The sequence below is a fragment of the Pimephales promelas genome, chromosome 15, assembly GCF_988280905.1.
Source record: "Pimephales promelas chromosome 15, fPimPro1.hap1.1, whole genome shotgun sequence".
Classification (NCBI taxonomy): domain Eukaryota; kingdom Metazoa; phylum Chordata; class Actinopteri; order Cypriniformes; family Leuciscidae; genus Pimephales; species Pimephales promelas.
Window position 1 is genome coordinate 31032133 of NC_142783.1, and position 9120 is coordinate 31041252.

The following is a 9120-nucleotide window of genomic DNA, read 5'->3' on the forward strand; positions in this document are numbered from 1 at the left end:
GTCTAGAGCCTCCATTTTTGCACTCAGGTCAAAGTCTCGTGGCCCTCCATCAGAATCCAGAGTTTTGAGAAGATTGGAGAAACTTAATTTTTCGCCCGAAAACGAAAAAAAACGAAAGGGGTAACACTGTCGTTTTTTTTTCGGGTCGAAATTTTGAATTTCAATATCTCAGCTCTGGAAGGGTCTAGAGCCTCCATTTTTGCACTCAGGTCAAAGTCGCACAGCCCTCTATCATAATCCAGAGTTTTGAGAAGATTGGAGAAACTTAATTTTTCGCCCGAAAATGAAAAAAAACGAAAGGGGTAACACTGTCGTTTTTTTTTTCGGGTCAAAATTTTGAATTTCGATATCTCAGCTCTGGAAGGGTCTAGAGCCTTCATTTTTGCACTCAGGTCAAAGTCTCATGGCCCTCTATCAGAATCCAGAGTTTTGAGAAGATTGGAGAAACTTAATTTTTCGCCCGAAAATGAAAAAAAAAAAACGAAAGGGGTAACACTGTCGTTTTTTTTTTTCGGGTCAAAATTTTGAATTTTGATATCTCAGCTCTGGAAGGGTCTAGAGCCTCCATTTTTGCACCCAGGTCAAAGTCTCACAGCCCTCTATCATAATCCAGAGTTTTGAGAAGATTGGAGAAACGTAATTTTTCACCCGAAAATGAAAAAGAAACGAAAGGGGTAACACTGTCGTTTTTTTTTTCGGTTCGAAATTTTGAATTTTGATATCTCAGCTCTGGAAGGGTCTAGAGCCTTCATTTTTGCACTCAGGTCAAAGTCTCACAGCCCTCTATCATAATCCAGAGTTTTGAGAAGATTGGAGAAACTTAATTTTTCGCCCGAAAATGAAAAAAAACGAAAGGGGTAACACTGTCGTTTTTTTTTCGGGTCAAAATTTTGAATTTCGATATCTCAGCTCTGGATGGGTCTATAGCCTCCATTTTTGCACTCAGGTCAAAGTCTCGTGGCCCTCTATCAGAATCCAGAGTTTTGAGAAGATTGGAGAAACTTAATTTTTCGCCCGAAAATGAAAAAAAACGAAAGGGGTAACACTGTCGTTTTTTTTTCGGGTCAAAATTTTGAATTTCGATATCTCAGCTCTGGATGGGTCTATAGCCTCCATTTTTGCACTCAGGTCAAAGTCTCGTGGCCCTCTATCAGAATCCAGAGTTTTGAGAAGATTGGAGAAACTTAATTTTTCGCCCGAAAATGAAAAAAAACGAAAGGGGTAACACTGTCGTTTTTTTTTCGTGTCGAATTTTTGAATTTCGATATCTCAGCTCTGGATGGGTCTAGAGCCTCCATTTTTGCATTTAGGTCAAAGTCTCGTGGCCCTCCATCAGAATCCAGAGTTTTGAGAAGATTGGAGAAACTTAATTTTTCGCCCGAAAACGAAAAAAAACGAAAGGGGTAACACTGTCGTTTTTTTTTTTCGGGTCTAAATTTTGAATTTCGATATCTCAGCTCTGGAAGGGTCTAGAGCCTCCATTTTTGCACTCAGGTCAAAGTCGCACAGCCCTCTATCATAATCCAGAGTTTTGAGAAGATTGGAGAAACTTAATTTTTCGCCCGAAAATGAAAAAAAACGAAAGGGGTAACACTGTCGTTTTTTTTTCGGGTCAAAATTTTGAATTTCGATATCTCAGCTCTGGATGGGTCTAGAGCCTCCATTTTTGCACTCAGGTCAAAGTCTCATGGCCCTCTATCAGAATCCAGAGTTTTGAGAAGATTGGAGAAACTTAATTTTTCGCCCGAAAATGAAAAAAAACGAAAGGGGTAACACTGTCGTTTTTTTTTCGGGTCGAAATTTTGAATTTCGATATCTCAGCTCTGGAAGGGTCTAGAGCCTCCATTTTTGCACTCAGGTCAAAGTCTCGTGGCCCTCTATCAGAATCCAGAGTTTTGAGAAGATTGGAGAAACTTAATTTTTCGCCCGAAAATGAAAAAAAACGAAAGGGGTAACACTGTCGTTTTTTTTTCGGGTCGAAATTTTGAATTTCGATATCTCAGCTCTGGAAGGGTCTAGAGCCTCCATTTTTGCACTCAGGTCAAAGTCGCACAGCCCTCTATCATAATCCAGAGTTTTGAGAAGATTGGGGAAACTTAATTTTTCGCCTGAAAATGAAAAAAAAAACGAAAGGGGTAACACTGGACTAAGTCTCATGGCCCTCTATCAGAATCCAGAGTTTTGAGAAGATTGGGGATACTTAATTTTTCGCCCCCCCAAAAAAAACGTAAGGGGTAACACTGTCGGTTTTTTTTCGGGTTGAAATTTTGAGTTTCCATATCTCAGCTCTGGAAGAGTCTAAAGCCTCCATTTTTGCACTCAGGTCTAAGTCTCATGGCCATCTATCAGAATCCAGAGTTTCAAGAAGATTGGAGGAACTAAAAATTTTCGACCCGAAAAAAAACGACAGTGGTACCCCTTTTGTTTTGTTTTTTTGTGTAAAAAATAAGTTTCTCCAATCTTCTTGAAACTCTGGATACTGATAGAGGGCAATGAGACTTAGACCTGAGTGCAAAAATGGAGGCTCTAGACCCTTCCTGAGCTGAGATATGGACATCCCACATAGCATTTATGCCATCATAAAAATAGTGGGATAAATGTTACGTGGCATCTCAATATCTCAGCTCTGGAAGGGTCTAGAGCCTCCATTGTTGCACTCAGGTCTAAGTCTCATGGCCCTCCATCAGAATCCAGAGATTGGAGTAATGAAAACAAGGTGGAGGTCAACTCTCTTCAGGGCACTGGAAGTCAAACCTACCTTTGCACGTCAGGTTATCGCTTCATGTGCTATCTTAGACAATGTGTGCTTGGACAATGGATCCTGACGAGAAGATTGCCAGGGACAATCTTGACCCCCATCCTCCCCATGAACCAATGGCATTCAACGAAGCCTCAGGGAATGCTGCACGAGATGCACTGGCTGCCCAAGTTTCCGGGGATGTGCAGGCCACATGAAGAGACATGTTGCACTGTTGATTTTCATGAGAATTGTATAGATGTAATATATCTAAGAATTTCAGAGTATTGTTCTTCTACTGACTTGCCCCAATTTATAAACCGTTGGCATTCATGTGTTTGTTTTTTGTATAAAAGTTATTGTTACATTTTTTTAATGTTGTTTCAGTTGTGCAAATTTAACAAGTAATTATTTTCACATCTTATCAATCATTCTTTCAAAGAGGTCTAAAAACCGCTGTGTCTTCGCCTCACTCTCTTCATGGCGCCTTTGCTCCTAAAGGGCCTCCTCGATCAGGAACTCCATAATAGGATTGGACCTCCTCCTAGATGTGATGGCACTCGCTGCTGCTGGGGCACTGGTTAGCATTCTACTGGTTCCTGTGTCAGGTGTCCAGGATGCCTCTGAGGTGGAGGGCTCCACAATATCCTAAAAAAAAAAAACATGGCAAATGTTACTTTTTAGAAACTTTCAGCAAATATCTCCTCAAGAAATTTAAAAAGAATGTTTACAAATCTGATGTTGGTGGAATTCATGAAAAAGCTGAATTACGTAAATCTTTAGCCTCACCATGAGGATTGTCATGGGATCCTCTGCTTCTGGTTGGAATGATGCCACCACCACAGGGGTGGTCCATCGCAGGCCAGGCACCCAAAACCTTGTGCATGTCTCCATAGTACTGCCATGTAGCAACACTGACCTCACCTCACCTCACATTATTTGTCGTTACAATACTTATTAAAGCCACAAATACTTAAATTTATGGGTCTCCTTTGTCGCTTGGGCAGCCATTTTGCGTCTGTAGCCTGGGTTAGCAGTGACACTTCTCATACCCCTTCGTTTGAAGTGTGCTCTCGAAAAATCTTAGTTTGAAGAGCTATCTGGCCCTTCCGCCTAGCCCTCCCCCTCCAACCAAAAGAGAATTGGGACAACCCTACCCCTTCAAGTGGACGCGCAAAACGGAGGGGAAGGGGAAAGTGAAGGGGTAAGGGGTAGAATTGGGATTGGCCCTAAGTCTCATGGCCCTCTATCAGATCAGAGAAACTTTTTTTTTTTGCATCGAAAACCTGTCGGTTTTTCATGTCAAAATTTTGAGTTCCTCTGATCTTCTTGAAACTCTGGATTCTGATAAAGGGTCATGAGACTTAGACCTGAGTGCAAAAATGGAGGCTCTAGACCGTTCCTGAGCTGAGATATGGGCATTCCCAGGTAGCATTTATGCTACCTATATATGAGTTATTGGACAAACAGTGGGTTCGAGGGAGTGGTCCCGGGACCACTGAACCGTTTGGTTCCCATTGAAGTCCATTATATGGAGAAAATCCTGAAATGTTTTCATCAAAAACCTTAATTTCTTTTCGACTGAAGAAAGAAAGATGTGAACATATGGATGACATGGGGGTGAGTAAATTATCAGCAAAAGTTTTTTTTAAAAGTGAACTACTCCTTTAAAGAGCCCCTATCATAGCTTTTGAAATGTTCCTATTTTTGTTTTAGGAGTTCCCAAAAACAGTTTAACATGCATGCAAGGATAAAAAAAACACTTTATTTGTCTTATAATATGCATTTATTTTTAACTGATTTGCTCTCCGACTCCCAAATGATTCGTACAACGACTCATTTTTCCAAACCACTCCTTTGCGTGACGCTAATCGGCGGTGATTGGTCTGATGACAGACCCAGTCAGTTATTGTTTGTTAGCATAACGCATAAACATATTGATAAAGCACTGCAGTACTACAAGACGCTCTATTCTTTGACAACTCCAATAACAGCGACAAACATTTCACATATTTAAAAAAAAATTGACATTGGAGACCTAGAAGCTGCGCTGAGCGTAACTTACTCACACACACACACACACGCACACACATACTTATTGCGCCTTCCCTCCTCGCGCCCCGACGCTACAAAACCGTTCAAAACCCATAAAAGCAACAATTATTAATAATACTTACAGGTTGTGATTCGAAGGAGGAAGCTGATCCATATACACTGGGTAAGTAAGTTACTAAGCCCTCCTTCAAGAACAACCGCTTGCGAATCCACATTTGAATTCATTTATGTTTTTGAACGATTCATCATTAAAATGATGAGAACTCAATCGGCTATACTGTTGTGGTATCGTTGCAAATATGAACTCTAACCACCGATTCTTCACATGCTCGTCCCTGGTAAATGAAAACAAAGTGGCTGAACTATCTTTGCATTGTAGCGTCTTCTCGACATGATGCTATGATGAAGTATTTGAATGTGTAGACTTCAAGTTTACACTTCCGTCTGCGTGCACAGTAACTGGGCACGGCCAGTATGTCTCTACGTCACGATGTAACAGCTAATGACTCATTTCAAAAACAATTAATTTCATAGACTCAGAGTCAACTCTCACTTTTGAAAGACAATAACTTTATATACGGTGCACTTTCAGATATAAATCTTTGCAGGATGTTTTCATTCCCTTAGAGCTATATTCCACACCATATGAACAGTCATTTTCAAAAATCCATGATAGGGGCTCTTTAACGATTTCTTACAATTTTGCAAAAAAATTCATGGACTTTCACCTTCCAAAAATATTGATAATTTATATAATATACTCACCGTATATAAAAATGTTGTCAATAGATTAAAAAAAAAAAAAAAGAACAGGTCAAAGTTTTTCCTGTAATTAATTTGCGATTAATTGCCCCTAATATTAAAATTTCAAATCTATGTTTTATATTGTAATAAATATTTTCAGATTGAATCTCCTGTAAGACTGGAAAAACTGGTTAAAGAGAAAATATCTGACCAGTGGCCTCTAAAGACAAAAGGCATTGCTTGCAAATTAACATTTGACACCCTACCCCCTATTCTCTGAACATCTTATCTGCATCTTCTCTCTTTCACTCTCTCAGTCAATGATACTGAAAACTCACACAAGAATATGGTTTTAATGTGAATCTGATAATCTTTAAGGATTGTTTAGAATCATTTTGATGGTCTCAGGGTGACTGGTAATAATGTCTCATTCCCAAAGTAATAAAAGAAAAGGTAATAAGGTTTTTAAGAAGTTTAGGAAACACTGTCACACAAAGGAGTGTGGTCTTTGAGTTAACACCTTCTGCCTTGTTGTCTGAATGCAAATTACAACCAAGCAAATGGTCTGCCCCCGATAAACATGGAAGGGGGACTCAGTAACTTTCCATTGTATCCTGGTGATTTACATATCAGGTGAGGTCTGATTATAAAGGGAGATGCAACAAGAGTTCGAGGCTGCCTTTCTGTATTCAGATCAGCCCATGATGTTGTGTCTTCTAGGCTCAGCTCATGTAATATGTTGGGTAAAGTCCTTTGTTCTTTGAAACATTTAATGGTTTGCTCTGATTATCTTGTGGAATTCTAATACATTTACCTGACATAATAAATTGTTATATTTGGCTATTCTAACAGACTTTGACTTTATTTTCATTAGAGTTAAAAGGAATAGTCAAGCATTAACTACTGAATGATGCACAGATATCATTGATAAACCCTTTTCATTTTATGGAGTCAGATGAAACGAGTTAATACATAAGATTAAATGTGTTGCATTTAATTAAAAAACACTTTGCTTGGAAAAGACGGAACGCGCTTGAAACCTTCACCACGAATCGAATTCCTCAATTTGGGTCGATTTCGTGGCCCTTTTTACACTCCAAATAAATGTAGAAACAATAAAGTATACAGTATAATCGAAAGCCATCAGAAACATTTAAATATTATATAAAACATATTTTATTTTATTATACATTTATATAATGTAAATAAATAAACATAATTTGATATATCCCATAACATTAACAGATTGATAAATGTAACATTTAAATGTATAAAACAAAATGAGATTATTTGTGATATATGATGTTATTTGTCATTATTTTAAGAAATGTTACTGTGGGTCCCAGCAAAATAAATTTAGTTGAGTAAAATCGAATTCAAAAACATAACTCAGACAGAATACCCATTATTAAAGAGCAGTATATAATAACAGTATTTTTTTTTTTTTTGGGTGAGTGTTTCTGTGTGTTTTGGTTCGAAACACTGACACAAATTTAATCATAGCTGCCAATGTCTTAAGGTTTTGACCGTACTGTCAAACTGAATTAGGAGATGAATCTCCACTTCAAAGGTCAATTATTCTGTGGTGGAATTTCATGCCTTTCTCTCTGTCTTTGCCTTTTTTAATTGCTGTCAAAAATGGCTGGGTCACAAGGGACACAGCTGGAAAAGCCTTGATGAAATAACAGTTTGGCTGACTGAATTTCTCCCTGTTTTTAGTCACATGTCAGACCACTTCACTTATTAAAAAAAAAAGAAGCAGACACTCACGTTCTATCGTTTGGTTTCCATTATCTAAGCCCTCTCTCAAGTGTTTTATCACATAACGTGAAGGCCAAGGGAAGTGGGCCTGGAAATGACATCGGAGCCTACCACAACAATACATTTTCCAGGATTTTGCTAAATTGGCAAATATGACATTTCCATGAGTGTCTAAAAACGGGTGTTTTAAGGTTGTCCAGACCAAGCTTCTCGTTTTCTCTCTGCCGAACACTTATTGGGACCCATTTTTACCAGACCAGTATGAAGTCAGGAATGGTAAATGGAAAACAGCTGTTGACCAAAACAGCTCATTTTCAAACTTAGAAAACAAGAGAAGTAGTGTGATGTTACACTTCTATTTAAGATTCAATGAGCATTTGCAATGCATTTCGTGATTGAAATACTGGGTTCATAAAACGTTTACATCAACATAATAATAACTTTAAGGTTCAAGTTTCTTTAAAAAAAACTTTCTTACAATTTCTTTTGTAATTTGCCAGTTGCCACCAGCAGCTCATTGGACACGTGAGGAACACAAAAAAGTACACTTCAAATTAGATTATGGACAATTATGGACATGTGGGTATTTAAGATTCTTTGGTCTCATTATTTTTTAGATGTGTTTTGAGTTTTTATATGGCAAATGCAACATCTCAGTATGGAAGCTTGTTTCCGCCACAGAATGAAAAATAAAAAAGGTAATTGCGCAATTGCGTGTTATAAAGTCAGAATTGCGAGATATTAAGTCAGAATTGCGTGTTATAAAGTCAGAATTGCAAAATATTAAGTCGCAATTGCGCGTTATAAAGTCAGAATTGCATGATATAAAGTCAGAATTGCAAAATATTAAGTCGCAATTGTGTGTTATAAAGTCAGAATTGTATGATATTAAGTCAGAATTGCGTGTTATAAAGTCAGAATTGCAAGATATAAAGTCGCAATTGTGTGTTAAAAAGTCAGAAATGCATGATATAAAGTCAGAATTGTGATATTTAAACTATTCTGAGGGGGAAAAGTCTTTTTTTATCCTTAGAATTGACCTGATAACTCGCAATTGCGAGTTTATATCTCACAATTCTGAGAAAAGATGTCAGAATTTCGACATACAGTATAAACTCGCAATCATGTGTTATAAAGTCAGAATTGCGAGATGTAAACTCGCAATTGTGAGAAAAAAAGTCAGAATTGTGAGAAGAAGTTTATATCTCGCAATTGCGACTTCATTCCTCACAATTCTAACTTCATATCTCGCAATTGTGAGATAAAAAGTCGCAATTATTTATTTTTATTTTATTCAGTGGCGGAAACAAGCTTCCATATCTCTGAGTTTCATGTACAAGTGGAAAAAATAAACAGACATTATTACACACTTTATCTATGGGTAAAAACCACGTGAAAATATGCTATTCATAACATATTCAGACAGTTTTGGGGAAGCAGCTATGTATTAAAGGTCATTAGTGTTCATGTATAATGGTGAGTTTTGTAACTTGACAAGCAGTTTTATGCCTGCTACAGACTTAGCGATTATAAGATCATTACAAATCACACAGTATGACATCTAATAAACTTGGGCACAACATACAGTATGTAGACAGACTGCACGATGTTGACACCTAATCGTAGGCCATGATGCAAGTTAATATAGAAGTTTAAACACCTTCATCATTCGCTTTTGTTAAACAAATAGAGGAAGATATATCACACTTTGGCAATTGGGCTTTTTATGTGCGCTGAAAATAAGAGAAGTAAGTGAAAAGTAAAAATATGGACACAACCATTTCTAAGGAGAAGAGGTCAATCTGGCATGCCTATTTTGTAAA